This window comes from Nipponia nippon, unplaced genomic scaffold, assembly GCF_047370975.1.
Source record: "Nipponia nippon isolate SJK-2023a ecotype South Korea unplaced genomic scaffold, ASM4737097v1 scaffold_20, whole genome shotgun sequence".
NCBI classification, from domain to species: Eukaryota; Metazoa; Chordata; class Aves; order Pelecaniformes; family Threskiornithidae; genus Nipponia; species Nipponia nippon.
In genome coordinates, this window is record NW_028262337.1 from 4,672,609 (window position 1) to 4,693,212 (window position 20,604).

At 39.6% G+C, this 20,604-nt stretch overlaps 1 protein-coding gene across 7 annotated transcripts in view; it reads right to left on the bottom strand.

The window, feature by feature from the left end:
• Positions 1-20,604, bottom strand: part of ARL15 (ARF like GTPase 15) — a 228,881-nt gene that overhangs the window by 80,704 nt on the left and 127,573 nt on the right. The window lies entirely within an intron of this gene.

The window sequence follows — 20,604 nt, forward strand, 5'->3', positions numbered from 1 at the left end:
AGGGATGGGGTGCTAGCGAGGGCCCTCAGCCTGTTGCTCTGAGATGTGCTGGCTACCCTGCAGCACACTTGAAGCCAGGGGCTCCTGAGGTAATAGGAGCCAATAGTGAAGTACCTCAAAGGAATTAAGGGGTCTTCCTCTGAGAAGGTGACACGGCCGACAGCCCAGCTGAATTGCTTCTACACCAAAGCATGCAGCATGGGCAACAAACAGGAGGAGCTGGAAGCCTCTGTGCTGCTAGAAAGCTACGACCTAATTGCCGTTACTGAAGCTTGGTGGGATGAATCCCATGACTGCAGTGCAGCTGCCAGTGGCTATAGGCTGTTCAGAAGGGACAGATGAGGAAGGAGGGGTGGAGGGGTTGCCCTCTATGTCAAGAAATGGACAGAGTGTGAAGAGCCGTCTCTGAAGAACAGCCACAAGGAGGCTGAAAGCTTATGGGTAAGAATCAGAGACCGAGGCAACAAAGGGAACCTTGTAGTTGGTGTCTGCTACAGGCCGCCCAATCAAGGGGAGCCTATTGATGAAGCCTTCTTACTGCAGTTACAGGAGGCATTGCGCTTGCAGGCTCTCATCCTGCTGCGGGACTTCAACCACCTTGACATCTGCTGGAAAAGTAGCACGGCGAGCTGTAGGCAATCCAGGAGACTCCTGGAGTGCACTAAGGATAACTTCTTAAGCCAGGTAATAGACAGCCCTACCAGAGGGGATGCGATACTGGACCCGTTGGTCACCAATGCAAGCGAGCTAATCAGCGATGTCAAGACTGGAAGCAGCCTGGGCTGCAGTGATCATGCACTGGTGGAGCTCGCAGTCCTGAGGGATATGGGACAGGCAAAGAGTAAAGTCAGGACCCTGAATTTTAGGAAAGCAAAATTCCAGCCATTCAAGGAGTTAGTCAATAGGACTCCCTCAGAAACTGCCCTCAGGGACAAGGGAGCAGAACAGAGCTGGCAGATCTTTAAGGACGCCTTCCATAAAGCGCAAGAGCTCTCGGTCTCCATGTGTAAGAAATCAGGAAAGGAAGGCAAGACACTGGTGTGGATGAGTTGAGACCTGCTGGTTAAACTAAAGGGCAAGAAGGAAATGCACAGGCGGTGGAAGCAGGGGCAGGTATCCTGGGAAGAGTACAGGGACGCTGCCCGGTTGTGTAAGGATGGAGTCAGGAAGGCCAAGGTGCAGCTGGAACTGAACCTGGTGAGGGATGCAAAGGATAATAAGAAGGGCTTCTATAGCTATGTCAGCCAGAAAAGGAAGGTCAAAGAAAGCACTACCCCCTGATAAGCAAGACTGGCAAACTGGTAACAATGGACGAGGAGAAGGCTGAAGTACTCAAAAACTTTTTTGCCTCAGTCTTCACTGGCAGCCTCTTTTCCCATACCTCTTGAGTGGATGGACCGCAAGACAGGGACTGGGGGAGCAAAGTCCCTCCCACTGCGAGAGAAGGTCAGGTTCATGACCACCTGAGGAACCTGAACATACATAAGTCTATGGGGCCTGACGAGATGCATCCCAGAGTCCTGAGGGAATTGGCTGATGTAGTTGCTAAGCCACTCTCCACGATATTTGAAAAGTCATGGCAGTCAGGTGAAGTCTGTGGGGACTGGAAAAAGGGAAACATGGCAGCCATTTTTAAAAAGGGTAAAAAGGAGGACCCTGGGAACTACCAACCTGTCAACCTCACCTCTGTGCCTGGGAAGATCATGGAACAGATCCTCCTGGAAGCCATGCTAAGGCACGTGGAGGACAGGGAGGTGATTCAAGACAGCCAGCATGGCTTCACCAAGGGCAAGTCCTGCCTGACCAACCTAGTGGCCTTCTATGACGGAGTAAGTACATCAATGGATGAGGGAAGAGCTACGGATGTCATCTCTCTGGACTTGTGTAAGGCCTTTGGTATGGTCCCCCACAACATCCTTCTCTCTAAATTGGAGAGATATGGATTTGACGGGTGGACTGTTCGGTGGATGAGGAATTAGTTGGATGGTCACATCCAGAGGGTGGTGGTCAACGGCTCAATGTCCAAATGGAGATCAGTGATGAGTGGTGTCCCTCAGGGGTTCATACTGGGACCAGTACTGTTTAATATCTTCACCAATGACATAGCAGAATCGAGTGCACCCTCGCAAGTTTGCAGGTGACACCAAGCTGAGTGGTGTAGTTGACACGCCTGAGGGATGGGATACCATCCAGAGGGATCTGGACAGGCTGGAGAGGTGGGCCCATGTGAACCTCATGCGGTTCAACAAGGACAGGTGCGAGGTCCTGCACCTGGGTTGGGGAAACCCCTCTATCAATACAGGCTGGGGGATGAAGGGATGGAGAGCAGCCCTGCCGAGAAGGACTTGGGGGTGCTGGTGGACGAAAAGCTGGACAGGAGCCGGCAAAGTGCACTTGCAGCCCAGAAAGCCAACTGTATCCTGGCTGCATCAAAAGCAGTGTGGCCAGCAGGCTGAGGGAGGTGATTCTGCCCCTCTACTCCGCTCTGGTGAGACCCCACCTGGAGTGCTGCGTCCAGCTCTGGGGTCCTCACCACAGGAAGGACATGGACCTGTTGGAGTGGGTCCAGAGGAGGGCCACAAAAATCATTAGAGGGATGGAGCATCTCTCCTGTGAGGAAAGGCTGAGCGAGTTGGGGTTGTTCAGCCTGGAAAAGAGAAGGCTGCAGGGTGACCTTATTGCGGCCTTTCAGTACTTAAAGGGGGCTTATAAGAAAGATGGGGACAGTCTTTTTAGCAGGGCCTGTCGCCATAGGACAAGGAGTAATGGTTTTAAACTGAAAGAGGGTAGATTCAGACTAGATATAAGGAAGGGATTTTTTACAATGAGGGTGGTGAAACACTGGAACAGGTTGCCCAGAGGGGTGGTAGATGCCCCATCCCTGGAAACATTCAAGGACAGGCTGGACGGGGCTCTAAGCAACCTGCACTAGTTGAAGATGTCCCTGCCAATTGCAGGGGGGTTGGACTAGATGACCTTTAAAGGCCCCTTCCAACCCAAACTGTTCTATGTTTCTATGATATCAGAGTCAGGAGTGGCACTGCCAGGCTTACTCTTCCTTTAACTTAAAAAACCTTTCCAAGAGCTCATTGTTGCTTCTGGGTCCAAGTTGGCTTGAACTTTACTCCTTTGCTGTCCATGTCTACTGATTGTGCATCAAACCAGCCATGAGAATCTCAAATCTGTCTCAACATTTTAAACAAATTTAAAGCTGTTTCTCTAAAAGCAAGTCCGCAGCCATTAGCAGTGAAGTCCCTCTGTATGTTAACCTGACAGCTCAATACCAATTATCATCCTCTGCTCCTGAAATTTCAATAAGGTTGTAAAAGCAAACACTCAGAAGTGAGGAAATTGTGAGTTAAGGTTGCTTATGCAGTCTGCATTTTGCCCTCTTAATTGCCATTAAGATACTAAAATAATTACACACATCAAATCCTATTTTCTGTAAAGATGCCTCCTTGATTCCATGCAAGTGGGCAGCCTCTGGAGAATGAGCTCTCCACGTCTACGTGCAGGTTAGAGTAAATGAAGAAAGCATAACCATGCAATTTGCCTGACACTCTGTGGCTAACCAGCAGAGATTTACTTTTCTGTCATCCAGTTAGAAAGCCAGAAGCTCTCAATTTTAGTTTAATTTTCCTACACTGAAATCCACAATTACCAAAAGGCAGTTGATTTCAGTGGAAGCCATGCACGGTGCAAAACAGCATGAGAAACCCCTGTTTTGCGGCTTTATTCCTTGTTTAAGGGTCACGCTTCAAAAGGTGTTTAGGCATCTTCAGAAGAAGGACGCCGGAGAGGATTCACAGCAGAGTAGCCTTGGGTAGGTCAGAATTCCTTCCTTGGTAATGAGCGATTATGAAATCACAGATTATTAACATCAGTCAGCAGACATGACATCTGATCTCAAGCTTTTCTGATTACCTGCCCCAGGACACCTTTGTCTGGGCCAAAGGGTATTTAGAGGGAGGAAAGCAGCTGCAGCTGTAGCCACCACTATTTTATCTGTGTCCTGTCTGGAGTTTAAATTGTGTGTGTCATACTGACGCAGACACCAAGATGGTTCAAGTGTTGTGCTAATAATGCTTACTGATTTTGGCAGGAATCCAGGAACACACTGTACAAAGGAAAAGCTAGACAGACTACGACAATTTTCAACGGCTTATAACTTGCTCAAGTCTCCAAAACTTTTCAAGGAGCTAGCAAGAGTCCCTCCTACTTTCTACCTTTCTTTTGCAGGAAGGGAAGTAAACACAATTAGCTGGAAGTAAATAAGAGCTTTTCAAACTGGGAAGCATTAATATTGAAAGAACTACCAAAAGTACAGCAACTTTTCACTTCCCCTGAGAAATTCAGACATTATCTCCATGGTAAAACAGCAAAACTCCCTTATAATAGTCAGTTATCAGCCTGCAAAACCCTTACGAGTCTTCATCTTGTAAAATCCCAGTTCTACGGTTCCAATAAGACATTTGTAAAAATGCCAGAAGTTGTTTAAATGTAAAGGACTTATAATGTGAACTTGTTTTACTGGTAATAAATCTATCTATCAAGATAACGACTTAGAACAACTAATTGTATAGAGCTCCTCATAACTCTGAAACATGTACAGCACTAGACATAAACAGGGCTCCCCTGAGTCTTCAGGAGACTATCACTATCTCACTTTATACAATAGAGCTCTTAATTACATAAACTTTCATTACTTGCCACATATAATTTTGCAGAGCATTTTAATTCAGAGGGTGAAAAAAAAAATCCATTTAGTTACAGAAGTAATCAGCTTAATGACAGGAAATTCATTATTGCATGACAGTCTGGAACTGTTGGCCAAGCCAGCAGAAAGCTAAAATTTTCAAAAAATGTTTTCTCTATCTAAGCCTTGAATTGACCTAGTTAAAACCTTAAAGAGACCTGGAATCCTTCTGTAAACTTTAAAAGGTTTAACCTGCAGGTATACATTTGCACAACTGAGATCATCATCCCAGAGTTGTGTCTAGTCCAAGCTGTAACACTGACAAACACAGGGAGTAAGTGTTCCCAGAAAAGAAACTTGTTTAGAAGTTTCAAATCCAGGTACTTTAATGACTGGTGAGTGAGCTTAAGCAGTTTCGGAACTCAATTCTGAAGAGGAAGCTGTGGCAAAGACAAAAGTTGTTCTATACTGTGCAGAAATGGGTTGCAAGAAAGGAAGCGTCAAGATAATTCAAGCTTTGGACTCATCTCCAACAGACTGTTGAGCTATTGGTCTTCAACAGCTCTCCAAATTTAAAACGTAAAATCCCAGGACAGAGATTGCATACAGCACAAAGCAAAAATGCAGCACTTAAGATTAATAACAAATCCTTCGAAATCTGTGTCAAGCATTTAGTTTCAGATAAGACAAAAATTTCCTCTCATGTTTCTAATTTGGCAGGACATTAAGCACAGGCAATACTCCTAACATCTGTCATACGTAACTCCATTCTTAAAGTGGACCCTGTTATGCACAGCAGCAGGTAAATTACTTTTTCCTTTTTCCTAAGAAGACCATGACTGTCTCTCCCTAAATAAAAAAAAAAGCAAAACAAAACAGAATAGAAGCCTTAAGCATTTTCACATCTCTCCCCTATTAATTTTTCTATACAGAAACAGATGATGAAAGATGCAGGGACCTATCCTGGGAAAAAATAGATAATAGTAAACAAATAATATGTGAGGAAGAGCCTATAGTATCAAAGTTCTTGCCTGGGAAGTAAATGGACCATAATATGGTCACTGAATAAAGCCCATGAATTTTCAGTCACCTAAGCAGGCTAAGCTTTAGCTGGTGTTCATATAATTAATCTGTTTCCCAGCATCCTGTATTGTACATCAACTCTTCATATTCATTTAAAATCTGACTATTTTATTTTAAAAAAAAAGCTTATAAAACATATCGTGCCTTGAAACTGTAACTCCAGCACAATAGATCTGTCTTCAATCTCTGAATTATTCACAGACAATATCCTGTTCATCTCAATACAATTTTATTCTTACAAAAAGCAAACAATACAACTAGTTTGGGGGCTGGGGGGGGAGCTGCATCCCATCTTGTCCTAACCAGTCCAAAGCAATTCTACATGGGAAGATTCTTCTGGATATTATTTAGACTTCCTTAATGAAATTCAGGTGTAATCCCTAAGGCTCTATAGCAAAGAGTATCTTTAGCTCAACTGCAGAATATGGTATTTGCCAAAAGGGGATTAATTATGTTTAGATGTGTCTACTATGAATACCAACAAGTCTAGAGCCACTATTTAAAATACATTTCAAAATTCACTCAAAATTCAGTAAGGAACAAAATATAAACAGTTTATAAAGGCACTGGGAAATACTCCTTAAGATTAGAAAGACTTCATTTTCATTCATTTTAATTTTATTAAGGTCAATTACAATATGAACTCCTGCTCTTGCGCTCTTCCAACATTAATGTAACAGAAGTTTTCTAAAATGACCTATAGCAAATGCCAAGCATAAACCTCTATGATAACTCATGGACATAGAATCAGATTCTAAACTTAAATCACAAAATGCTTTTATGGACCATAGAAAATACTTATGGGGAGGAAAATGTTCAAATCTGCTCCCAGACTGCCACAACACAGTCTGTGGCGTGATCGACAGAGGTTTTTCACTGGCACACAATGAGGCCCAACAAACATTTGTCTCTTAATTTCCTCTCTCCCGTGTGCTTTTCCTGAAGAGAAAGCTTTATCCGCCGATACTATTTTGGTAAGGTTTTATGTTTCTTCAATAGTTTTCATGCAGTCTAGATTAGGTGCAAAGCAGAGATACAGTCAAGCCCTACATCTCTTTTGAGCAAACATATTTCCCAGCAGCTTCACTCTTCAGAATTTTTTTTAATTTTTTTTTTTTTTTAGTTCTCTCAGCCCGTCAATTCATCCTCTCCCACCTGGGACCATAATGTACTCAGTACTCAGAGCATTCCAGTAGTTCACAGGGTCTGAGACTGCTATTTGTTCCCAGACAGAGCATGTGTATAAGAAAAGTAAAAATATTGACTAAAGGAAAACAGACGAATAGTTCTAAACGTAAAACTGTGAATGGACATCATCCTAAACAGCAGCCCTTCCCTTCTTTAGTTTCAGGAAGACAAGGAAGATGTTACATCTGTGCTGCACATTTGAGATAAATATCCTCAAAACCAGCTGATATTTCACTTCCAGATTTCCGAAATCCTGAAAATATTGAGATATTGCACTTTGGAAGTATAACAGTCATTCTTCAGAAAGAAAGTTATCAAGCCACTGACAAAAAGTGCAAATGAGACATCTATAGAATCAGTTAATGTATGTGTTTTTGCATGGAAACTTAGTGCCAAGAAAAAAGGTACATCATCGCGAAATACCAGCAATCTAGAGCTTTTCCAAGGTCACTAAATCAACTTGCTGTTTTCTTACACAGGCACCGTAAAAGCTAATGCAAGTGTCCAAGCCCAATAACTAGTGCTACAAAGCCTGAGATCCTAACACTGACTGTAGTCCCATGCTGTATGCAGATTTTAAAAGGTTTAAAATCATAGGGGAAAAAAAAACCACAGAAGAATCAGTGCTGACAGTCCTTGATTGTCTTAGCACAAACTACACATTCTTAAACTCTTTATTTACTGACAAAATGAAACAATGTCTTCACTTCCTTCATCACCTTAGTATGTTTATTATTGTTTTATAAACACTTAGATTCGATCCTCTTACCTGATTGTATGATGCACCCTTGTGAATGGGGTGGTGGTGGGGAGGGCTCCCTTAAACTAGCAGAGCAGAAAAAGCCTTGATCAAATACTTGTCTAGACGTAGAAAATCTAATTTAACATTGAAATGTAATTCAAGCAAGCTTTGGATACAAATCCTTCAGGTGAAGCTAAGCTGCAAGTTATATGTTGCATCTACATTTATAATTGTATTACAAGTATTTTGAATATTTTGAATATTTTCTATTACACAGGTTAGTAATGTAGGGAAGTCTGACTGAGGTGGTAATTGATGTATTTTAAAATTTACAGTATTGTTAACAGGGAGAAAAGCCTTTGTATTCCTGGCCCACCTAATTTTTCAGCTTTAACAGTTGATCTCTCACCATACACCTTCCCTTGCTATAGACCTTTGTGAAGACACACAACGACCCGTCCTAATAATGGCTTTTGTGTATAATGGAGCAGCTGATCAATTCAGAACTGAATTTGATTTTAAAAACAAGAGTAATAATACAAATCCGGTTCCTTCACTTAACTAGCAGGATAATGTATTCCCAAGCACCCTGTGGTACAAACCCCCACAAATCAAACAGATAAGTAGTCAGCAGGAAAACAAGAAAAATACAGTAGTAGCTATTACCTATGGAATTCTCTTGCCTCTAACATATATATGAATAAACAAATTGCATTCTGTCAACAGCAGTATTTTTCCCAGCTCCTGTGTTAATTTTATAGCCTAACTGTCAAGTTCTAGGAGGAGAGGCTTAGCATAGATCAAAACCCAAGACCCTGCTCACTGTCTACCCAAACTGGAAGACGAACTGCAAGGGTGAGCAAAAGGGTAACACCGTTCTGCTTCAGCACCGTAACGACAGAGAGAGGCACCTGTAATGACCAATGAGGTGATCAGGTGAAGAAAATGACCCCATCCCTGCTCTCCTCCAACTGAAGGTCCAGAAATAGTTAACCTAATTCATTGGCATGGTTGAATGTCAAATTCTTCAGGCTAACATAACACAAAAAATATACATATGTTATTCTAATCGCCAAATCCTTTTATAACTTACAAATTGGTAATAAATCAAATTGTCAAAAGACTATTAGAATACACCACTTTTCATTTTTAAGTACGCACAGAGGAAGCTTCTGTCACCCAGTTCTTGTATCAAATATGCTTTAATTTTGCATTTATTCTCACTCTGACAGCTAGAGTATGTCCCAGCTTGCTCACAAAAATTGCAGCAAAAAGGGATGGATGTGTTTCCAAATTGGAAGGAACAGAAACCAACTAACCAACCCAGTCCAAGCAGTACAGCCAGTGAAAGTAATTACATAATAATGTTATATGTTAAATCCAAAATCAACTAGTTTTCACTGGATGACCTTCAAACTTCTAAAAGCAACCTGCAAAGGAAGAAAGCTTGTACACAGAGTCTTATACAAAGACTAAAAGAGTAAAAACATTACTCCCTTACTATTATTACTCCTTATTTATTTAAAGGAGTAATATACTTACTCCATTACTATTTATACTGCAAGACTGGGAAGTTTTTATAGACTCTTTGCATCCTTTATCCAGTTCATTTTAATTACAGTATATAAGTTTTCATCTTTGTTTTTGCTGAAGAAACCTCCCCACATTTGCCAGGAGTAAGCTTGGATTTTCACAAGGTGTTTTTGATGCAGGCTTGTATAGCAATAAACAAGGAGTATTTGGGATGAATTCCTGTAGCATGCCACAGTTTATTAAAACTGTGAAGAAATCAACAGGAGCAAAAGGAAGGCAAACCCAAGGGACAGATGAAGCTGGGCAGCTGACCTGCCCTCCCCTCACCCAAATGGGACATCTGGCGAACGCGGTGTCCTCCTCCTGTGACGGAGATTGACACCTTGTCTTCTTTCCTACCTCCCTAGGACCCAGTACCTCACAGCCTGTGTCTGGAAACACGTTGTGAGTAATAACAGGTTAATGAAAAAAATCCTCCTCTTACCAAGTTTCAAAGCATCTTCTTTTTGCCAAGGTCAATAAGAGCAACAGTCCAGGCTTTAAAAGAGACTACCCTGTTTTTTATGTTTTTAAGTAAAAGCCCAGGGCAAATATGTTTGATGGGAGAATAAAGACAGGAAAACAAGCTGGAACAAGCTACTTTTTAGGGGATGACTGGGGAGGAAAGAAGAAACATTTCAAACCATCCTTAAACAAACACGTCAATAGAATATTTCTGTGCAAGTTATTTAAGAAAAACAAACAAACAAACAAAAAAACCAACTCAAGCTGTTCTAAGTTACACTTACAAGGTGAGCCTCCCACCTGCACAGGGCAAGGCTTTCCGTACAGCTCTGACCAGGGGTGTCTCATGCTGCAGCCCCCTCCTTGTGGGATTGACTCTTCTCCACCCAGCTGCCTATTTCCACAACAGGTGCAGGAGCTTAATTGTCTCAGAGATATTGACATCTGGATCTTCAGCATAAACCAGCCAAACAATTTTAAAAGTCCAGTTTCAAATAAAAGCTCAAACTAACCACAGGTAGGAGGGATGCATATTCACAAGTGATTGTGCCCCATGGCAACAGCAGCCTGTGCACAGACTGCACAAACCTCTCGTCAATCCATTTTCTCTTACCTGGATAACCACAGCATTGTACTGTCTTTATCTGCCCATCCTGACACTACACAGTCTTCTCAGGCAAACATGCTGCAGCCAAAATCCTACTCCCAGACCAAACAAAGGTATGAAATCTAAGATCTGTCATCGCCAGTTTTCTACAATTTTGCCCTTTCTTATCAATTTGCAGTTATCTTACAATAGACACAATTCTTGGCAGTAAAGATGCTAGCTGCTATCTAGCATACCTTCCACAAAAAGAAAACATAAAAAAGGGGGGCAGGGGGGGCTGCATGTTCTTCCAGCAGTTTTTCCTGTAAGGGTGATTGAAAATGATTAAGAGTGGTAGTTCCCCCTGGAAACTCCAGACATGATCCCAGAATACAGCTGCTGGGCTTTTCTGTGGAAGAGCTAAAAATCTAACTGTCATCATGGTAATACTTCTTTAAAAGTTACTGTTTATCTGCATATTCAGAAAGGCATTGCTCCCATTGTGCCATGTGTGAGGCAGGGCAGAGCTGTAACATGCAGTGCCCAGCCAGGCTGTCACACATTTGGCTCTGCATACATAAAAAGAAACAAACCACACTAGGACAACACAACAGGAAAAACTTTAAATACTCTAAACTAGTGATGAAGAATACTGAAATAATCAACTGTGACAGATATTTCAGTGTTATTCAGGAACTTGTATTTTAACAGCACTCAGAAACAACGCATATGCTGTGAAGATGCATCTTTAGACACACTGAAAGTTCTCTTTCCAAGCACTGTGGGCGAGAAATAGTTATTTGACTCTGTTTTGCAAAAACCTTACAGTTTCTCAAGATACAGTGAATGTGTCATATGGTCAATTATCCTCCTTAAGTGTGATCACTACAAAACACAGATTCAGGAGTAAATATACTCCCCAGCTCGGGACCTTGAACTCTATGAACTCCAGTGTTTCATATAAAAGCTACTCTGGGAGAATAGCTGTATGGACTTTTAAACTGAAATGCTCTGTTCTCAGAAGGATTGAGTCCTGAACATGGACAGTTCTAGTTCAATTTGTACTGGAATTTATTTAAATCAGCATGTTCTTATTCAAAGCTTTTTTTGTTTGTTTTTTTTTTCTACTGACAGTTTTGCTAAAGTGTGCAGGACTTTTGATTTCACGCTAAGCATTTTTAAAACACACTTTACAACTTATTTTTCAAATGCACTTTACAGTTTTTATGATGTATACAAACATATATTTAAACTTAAAATGAGAACTGAGACCTCACCTCAGTGCTGCAAAAGAAGTAGCTTCAGTCATTATATAGGTTGTTCTGTTTCTGGATGCTGAAACAGATTCATCACTAAATTCCCAAAACAACAGCTGAATGCATTCATCATGATTTTAAAAGGACTCCACCCTCATAATTATGCCAAATGAAAAATACTTTCAAGTTGCCTGTAAAATGGGGGGGGGGAGACTTGAGATTTTTGTAGCAGATTCTGTATAAACTGAGAAACTTCCCAAATGTTATTTCATGCTATTATATAGTATGAATTTATTTTTTTGTAATAACACTAGAACTGCTTTTCTTATTTAAATGGATGCTTTTCTTATTTAATGTAGTAAATACGTTGGAAAAAAGGTCAGCAACTGAGATGTTATCTTAGCAACTCTGTTGATGCCCTGGTTTCTCAGCCTAAAACAGGACAGCTACTGGAAGAAACTTATGTACATCTAAAAGAGGGTATCACCATTTGTGAGGAAACAAGGGTATTAAACCAGGTATCCATATAACTTGTAGATGTACTTTTCTTGTTTGGAAAGACACTGGACTATCCAACCTACTTCGTAAAGCTTGGCGTAACCTAAATAAACCAAAACACCGTGTGCCCATCTATGTAGCCATTATGAACCTTGTCTACCATCTCCTCTTTGCTTTTCTTTTTTAAGCAGAACTGAATGCAGCTCAGTGACACTTTGATAATCTTTAGTAAGAAACACATAATTTGACACAGAAGTATTTATTAATCTTTGCTTCAAGCTAAAGCTCGAAGTCTGCATTTTTTAGCACAAAGTTACATACGAAATGCTGTGACTTCATTTAAATGACAGAATAATGATGGAAAGTAGAGAAAAAGCATTAGCCTGGATACATCACCAGCATGTTGAAAATTATAGCATGTTAAATGACTATGAAGGACAGTGCTTGACAAGGCTAATAGCTAGACTGATGTAATTTGTTTCATTGCAAGTTCATGCTGATGGCCTTAGAACTATGATTTTTTTAAAAAAAAAATCATTTATATACATATTATTGTATGTATATATAATATACATACAAACATTTTTCCAGCTGAGTCAATAAATATTTAAGAGTTCATTTTCTATGATGGAAATACACAACCTCATTAGAAAATCTGGTTAAACAGAAATAATAAATACATAGAAATAAGTAATTTCTAAATAGATATTAGGAAACTAGCATTCTCAGGCACTGCAGAAGAACCATTATCCAGTACAATGTTTACTTCTTTACTAAGTTGTGGTCAAACTGTAGGTAAAAATATTCTCCCAGTTCATCAGACAGCATGAGATGCAAAAGTGAAACAAAAAAGGATGGTCCAAATCTTACAGGGTAAGGAAGCCATCTTCTGTTTTCCCTCCTTCCAGAGAGCTGCGGTGTTAGAGAAAACACTAGCATGACTGGAAGATATAACTCATTCTTTTTATGGCTTAAAAACAATAATCTTATGATAGCAGATTGAAGTTGCATCAGTTTGCTGCAAAATATCTTCTGAACCACAGTGAAAGCATTTAGCAACTTTGGTAAAACTATGAGAATGATACAGCATTCTCATGATAATGTGTCTACCATTAACAACACAAAGAATAGCAGGCAGTGAAATCTTTACTGCATTTCAAACTAGTATGAGATTTAAAGTAAAATATGGAACTCTGACTTGGATACATTTAAAATGTACAATCCCTGGGAAAAAAATGAGAATGGGATTCATTCACATCATTGACTAAACTTTTTTGATTATATAGGGTATCAGGCTATCATACTTAAGACAGAAATTATGACATAAACGTGATGACCAAGTTATATCATTAAATAGTAATTACTGGTAACAATTGATGAGGGAGAATTGGAGAACTGGGATATCTCTTAATATTCCCCGCAACTAATTGTTCCCAGCAACTAAGGAGAAAATTTAAGCCTCCACACAAAAGACAGTTCCACTGCCTTTTTTGCTAACTATTTTGATTGATGGAAATCTGAGTACATACTAAGACGACCACCAAATATATTCCAAAACTAAAGTACAGGGATTAACTTGTTAATTCAGAGAAAAAAACATTTAGACATATGTTCTATGGTACTCAGCACATCCCTTGTCATAAAGTAACATTCTTCTCCTTGTGATAATTTTGAAAGACTTCAAAGTGCACACCCTATGGTTTAACTCATTATAAAAGATGTAGTTTTATATGATATTACAATTACAACTGAGAAGCGTCTGGTGGAGATGCTGATAAGTATATTTAGCTATTTTTGTTCAAGCAAGATTTTCTGCAGATTTTCCTTTTGCTTTAGTTTAACACCAGTTCCCCAAACAGAATTAATTTGGTCAGTCCAGTTCCCTTAAATTCAACAAAATATTCTGTTTAAAAAAAAAAAAAAAAGATCTATCTGCCTGAAGAATTCAGAGCCAAAAATCTACTTTTTAAGAAAATGTTCTCATTGGTGGTAGTAAGGTTTTCTGGTAACATAAAAAGCAAGCACTTTAGGGTGGTGGAATAAACTACGGTAATCTACATATTTACCTTCCTATATTGCTCTTAGTGAAAGCAGCAGAGCTTTTTCCAGTGTGATTTTACCACAGCTACCTGGGACCGGGGAGCTGACGTACTGAGCAGAATGCCAGCTTCAGCCAGCAGTTACCATAGATGCTGAACAACTTTTCTTTAGGAAAGCCTGTAAGTTTATCATGGCACCTCTTCTTCCTCTTACCCAGCCAGCTTCTTGGCTTTCCACCCCAATTTGAAGGGAAGAGTTTTCAGTTCCCTCGCAGGCCTACTGGGATTCATTTCTATCTGTATTTTGGAAACACTGAAGAAAAGGCAATAAAAATATGTTCAATCAGCTATAGCAAAGTTCTTGAAGAACATGGGGTTTTGTGTCACCTTCCCAATACAAGATAACTTCTTGCAATAAGATTGTAGTACCTGTCCTGCTCTAATTTTAAAGGTTGTAATTCTTGAGCTTTATACCATTTCTCCTCCAATGGTTTCAGTATCATTTGAGAGAAGAATCCCACAAAATAATGACAGTATCGCATACACAAGTTTCTTCCCATTGTTTAATGTCATCAATACTAATTTCAATCACTACACATATCAGAACAATCCCTTTCCTTAATATTCTTCAATAATTTACAGCTGTTTCCTTCTTAGTCTACTTGTACCTAATCTGCATATATTAAGCTCTGCTACTCATGCCTTACAAATCAGTCCCAGCATCCTCTCTAACATGGGGTCAATTTGTATGCAAGCATGCAGGTGGTTATTGTCCTAGCACCGAGATGTTTGAAAGCGTCTGGGCAAGATACGCAAGGTGATCTTGAATACTGTTGCGTATGATTATACTTCGTTCTTGAGTAGGTCAGAGATGTTTCACTTCCCGAGTGAGATTTATTGGAGCTATTACCAGGATTTTTTAATATTTTCTGAAGGCTTCGATTACATATGCCTTGTGCTAATACCTCCCAGGTTTTTTAGAACTTGTTACGGATATGTTCCCAGAAGTTTGTTAGCCATTCACTCATTCATTAGCATTAGCAGTAGCCGCACTATATTTAAAAGAACCTGTTAATAAATTGCTTATCTCCAACTTACAGATTTAGGACTAAAAAGCCCTGACTCTTTTGGAGAAACAAGCGATGACACAGGTGATGTCTACATATTTTTATATGCTGTTACAAACAAGCCTTTTTCCAACATTGGATACTTCCAGGAATTTTCTTCAAAACTCGAGACAACTGTTTTGTATATTAAAAGCCATAGCTATTACTAATACACACATTTTTAACAGGGTGAAGTGCACTTCCATCAGTCAGATGATAACCAACTCCATGACTGATTACTAAAACATTTCATCAGTATTTAATCCTTTAAGTCATTGATAATTGCCAATTTTGGAAGCATTTTATTCTTGGGAGCCAATACTTTCACTAAGAATGAACCGATACATGGAAGCATGCTGCAAGTAGTACAAATGACTCTTAAGTATATACACTATTCCTCACTCCTATATCCTCCATAAGCTGGTCATTTTCTTCCCTTGTCAGTTTATACTTCTTCCTCTCCTGGATAGCTTTCAACTATGTGACAATGAAGAAATCAAACACCAAAATAGCAGCAGCTACATATCCTCTGCATGACAGTGTAATTTCTTCTGCCTTAAGGCAGTGTCTAGCACTGAAATCATAGCCTGTTCACTTCTAACTGGTGCTACATTACACCAAAGACTTAACTCTTGCTTATATAAAACTTGCACAAAGACCAATTTACTCACAATGATCCTATTTAGAGTTTACAGTCCAAGCCAGCAGTTCATTTTACAGCAAAGGCAGTGACAGTAGTTGGACAGAACCCTAGTTCTCATGCAAAAGTACAGAGGAGCTCAAGCCCTACTGCTACCCCTATTCCTATAAATAAGAAACAAGAAATCAAACATCTATGCACATTGAGTCTTTTTCGTTTAGAAGTTCTTTAGAATGATCAGAAGTTTAATATTTTAAAACAAACTATCTTCAGGAGTTTTTAAAATAGTTTTTACACCTAAACTCTAATGTATTTGAAACAGATCTTCCATAGGTTAATGAAAAAGTAAATATTTGTATGAAGGGGTCCCAGAAATCAAAACTTCTATGCTCATCTGAATTGGGATGCATCAATTCTAATAACTATGTGAGAACCAAAGGGGGAAAAACTTGACTAAAATGAGCAAATGAAAATGCAGCAATAGATACTGTGACTTAAAAAACGAGGAAGAAAATAAAATTATTAGCTACATATATTTTATGAGCATCTGCAGAATTGCAAGGTATTAGCAGACAGAATCACAGAGTTGAGAGGACAACTGCATTCATGCAAGAGCCATGTAGGTTAGAAGAGCAGCATTCTATAGGCACTGCTGCCTATATAATTCAGCACACATGAGCAGTTTCACCCATGCCCACAGAGCTGTCTGTCACATAACCAGATGAAGTTGCTAGTGACTACCTGTTCATTGCCACCAAGCATGGAAGAGTTTCACATAGTAATTCCTTAGCCAAAATGGTTCCTTTAAAACAAACTTTTCAGATACATCTGTAACAGTAAATTAAACATGTCCATGAGTATATTCCAGGGAATGGAGGCCAACTGGTACAAAATGACATGTGTCTAGGGTGGTAAACTCCCCTACTCTGCAAAACAGTGGCCTCACAGAAACTGCCTTTTGGGAATGATCCCTGGAACACCAACTACCAAACAGTGTCCAGGAATTAGCTCACTGGTTTTGGCTTCAAGTAATCAGGATATTTTTCTGTAAAACTTTTAGTTTGGACATAGCTAATGAAACTCATAATGTTCCCAGGTCCAGTCTGCATCTACACAGAGAGAGACTGCAACTCATCAAGCCATCTTCAGCCGGTACAGGAGTTCAACATCATGTTAAACAAAACCAGGCAAAATTGGAGCCCAAAGCTGAGGAATCAGATACCACTTTGTTACTGCAGTGAGAAGGCAGGTAAGAAACGTCATATTAAAAACTGTTTGTATCTCTGAGGAGAGGATCTGGCTAAAAACTTAGTTTTCCATCCACACAATGCAGAGAGGCAAAGAAATGACCCTATCCCTGTGTTAATAGCCTACATGGTTATTCTACTTACCATGGTTACTGTACTCTCCCACATCAGATGACATCATTATTCTATTTTGGGGGAGTTGTCCTATCCAACTGGCCAACTGTATGAGGTTCATTCAACAAGGCTAAGTGCTGAGTCCTGCACTTCGGTCACAACAACCCCATGCAAAGCTACAGGCTGGGGAAGGAGTGGCTGGAGAGCTGTCTGGCAGAAAAGGACCTGGAGGCGTTGGTTGACAGCCGCCTGAACATGAGCCAGCACTGTGGTCAAGTGGCCAAGAGGGCCAATGGCATCCTGGCTTGTATCAGGAATAGTATGACCAGCAGGACCAGGGAGGTGATAGCGCCCCTGTACTCGGCATTGGTGAGGCCGCACCTCGAATGATGTGTTCAGTTTTGGGCCGCTCTCTACAAGAAGGACATCGAGGTGCTGGAGCGTGTCCAGAGGAGGGCAACAAAGCTGGTGAAGGATCTGGAGCACAAGTCTTATGAGGAGCGGCTGAGGGAGCTGGGGTTGTTTAGTCTGGAGAAGAGGAGGCTGAGGGGAGACCTTATTGCTCTCTACAGCTACCTGAAAGGAGGTTGTAGCGAGGTTGGGGTCGGTCTCTTCTCCTTAGTAACGAGTGACAGGACGAGAGGAAACGGCCTCAAGCTGCGCCAGGGGAGGTTTAGGTTAGATATTAGGAAAAACTTCTTCACCGAAAGGGTTGTCAGGCATTGGAACAGGCTGCTCAGGGAAGTAGTTGAGTCTCCATCCCTGGAGGTATTTAAAGAACGGATAGATGTGGTGCTCGAGGACATGGTATAGATGGACTTGGCAGTGATAGGTTAATGGTTGGACTTGATGATCTTAGGGGTCTTTTCCAACCTCGACAGTTCTATGATTCTATGATCCTACCCTGTTTCTTCAGCCTGGCAAACAGGTCTCAGGAAGAAGCTGGGGACAAATGATGCCCGAGTCACCTGCCAGGAACAATTAGGAAATAATCATGACCTTCGCACTGCGAGCTCCTAGATCTGATGAAGCGACACCCTCAGTGAAGGGTTCATCTCACATCATGGAACAAAAGGAAACACTCACAGCCATGGCTGACTCACATAAAGCATGCATTTCACAAAACTGCATTTTTGCTGGGCACATTTCTCTCTCCTTCTGCATACAGTTCAGGTATGTAACTTGGTCCATATTTGATGACATTCCTTAAGGCTGCACTATTTTCATATATAATATGTAATATGTAATATGTAATATATAATTAATATATAACTAATATACAATGTATAATATATATAATTATTATATATATAAAAATTTTATATATAATATATATTACATTATATATTGGTTATAAAGTATTATATACATAGTTTATGACAAAGCACAATAAAGCAGGAGTTTCTGCATCTCTGCACTGTACAAGATTGTCCACTATACTAGGAAATTCCACTGCCGTATTTTGGCAGATCTCTGTTTCGTCACTGGTTATAATCTATACCCCCAAAACTAGCTTAATTAACTTACATAAATTCAGTTTTCTTTAGCAAATTTTGCATGCTTGGAAGGCAAATTTCTCTAGCATTTTTAACATCTAAAAATCACCTGCAGTGATGCCCTTTATCTGTAATAATTGATAGAAATTGTAAATAGTGTGCAAAAAATCATTCTAATTACCAATGTTATCTACAATTATTCTATGCAAGTGTTTTGCTATTGCTAGCCACCTTAATGAGCATTGTCTCCTAGTATTAATTAACATAAAAATATATTTTTGTATATTATATGAAAGATTATTTTTACATAGTTATTTTGAAAATAAAACCCTCATCTTCTATAGATGTAAGAAGAATATATGATTTCCGTGTATTAAAGTTATCTTGAAGCAAGCACTGATTTTATGACATATTTCCAATTCCCAGACTAACAAAATACACAATTCATCTTTTATTATACCTGAAAATTAGGACCAATTCTAGCAATTGGGTCCTTTAACCCACCTTCTATCAATTGGTGTGCAGAACTTAGGTTCAAAGGTCATTTCCACACAGCAATGCAATTTCATAAATTACATCATGACGTTACTCTAAATAGATTTAAAGTAAATGCTTTCAAAAATCAGAGTCTATTAAACTTGTTCTTACTCTCTAACTCTTCTTGAACAACTTTCTTCTTTGACATCTGCAGTGAATATAAAATCCCAAAAAAACCCCTGAAACTCCCAAGAGTATCTCACGTGGCCATCTCTAATTTAACAAAGTCAGTCTATTTTAGTGAAAGAATGCAACAAGCCTGATCAGACAGCCACTATCAAGAAGTGTTTAACTTCAGAGCCGCAAGCCTAATCTTTTGCTGTCTAGCATGCACCAATTAAGCCCCTATAAAGAAGACACAACTAGATTCACAAAAATTTCCGTTTCAAATTACTAGGTCACAGAGAGCAAACACCACGTATCATCAGTTTTCAGTAAGGATGACCTACAATCTTTCCTGTTCATATTATAACATTCAGTCTTTCTCATCCTTATTAGTTTGTATTTCTGGGAAATACCTAAACCGTTTGAAATCATCAAAGCCTATAAATGTTTTCCATCACAATGTCTATTTGGCATTGAGAGTGTTCCAGTTTTCATGTTAGTCTTTCTGATCATTGAACTCTGACACTTTTTATAGCAATTATAGCAATTTTTTTATAGCAAGTTTATAGCAATTTTTTAACATTGTTACTCGTGTATAAAACTTGGAATGTGTATTTTTACAGAATAAACAAATTATACAGCATAAAAAAATAAACTGAAACCCTAGCTTACAACGTATTACTCTCTACACCTAGAAGGTTAGGCTGATAAAATGGAAATATGATCAGTCTACTGTCTGTCATTGTTAGAGATTAATGTGAAATTTCAGGTGGGGGGGGAAAGTCATGGGCTTTTTCAGTAAGATTATTTTCTGTGTTCAAAAAATGCTATTTTATTATAAATACACTATTCTAAGATTTTAATTTTTCTTTATATTAGAAAAGCTAATTTCTGTATTTAAACTGTGTCTCAAGCAAAAGATAGGGGTGCCGTTCCTCAGGTTTTGGTCTAATTATTTTAAGTTCTGTGCTGAAGTACAGAAATAGTGAAACAGAGGTGGTGATACAATTCACGCAAATTGCAAAACAGCACAACAGTAGAAGTTCCTGTATTAAGACCACCTTATCAGTGAGTCTTCCTTTTGCTGGGTCACAGGACTCAATAATTAACATCAAGGCCCTGACACTGAGTAAAGCCTCAGCTTTCATCTACTTCAGATGATCTCTTCAAAGCTTCATTATAAGATTTACTTGCGTTAATTAACAGAGATCAGAGTCAATTAGCTATTTGCAGG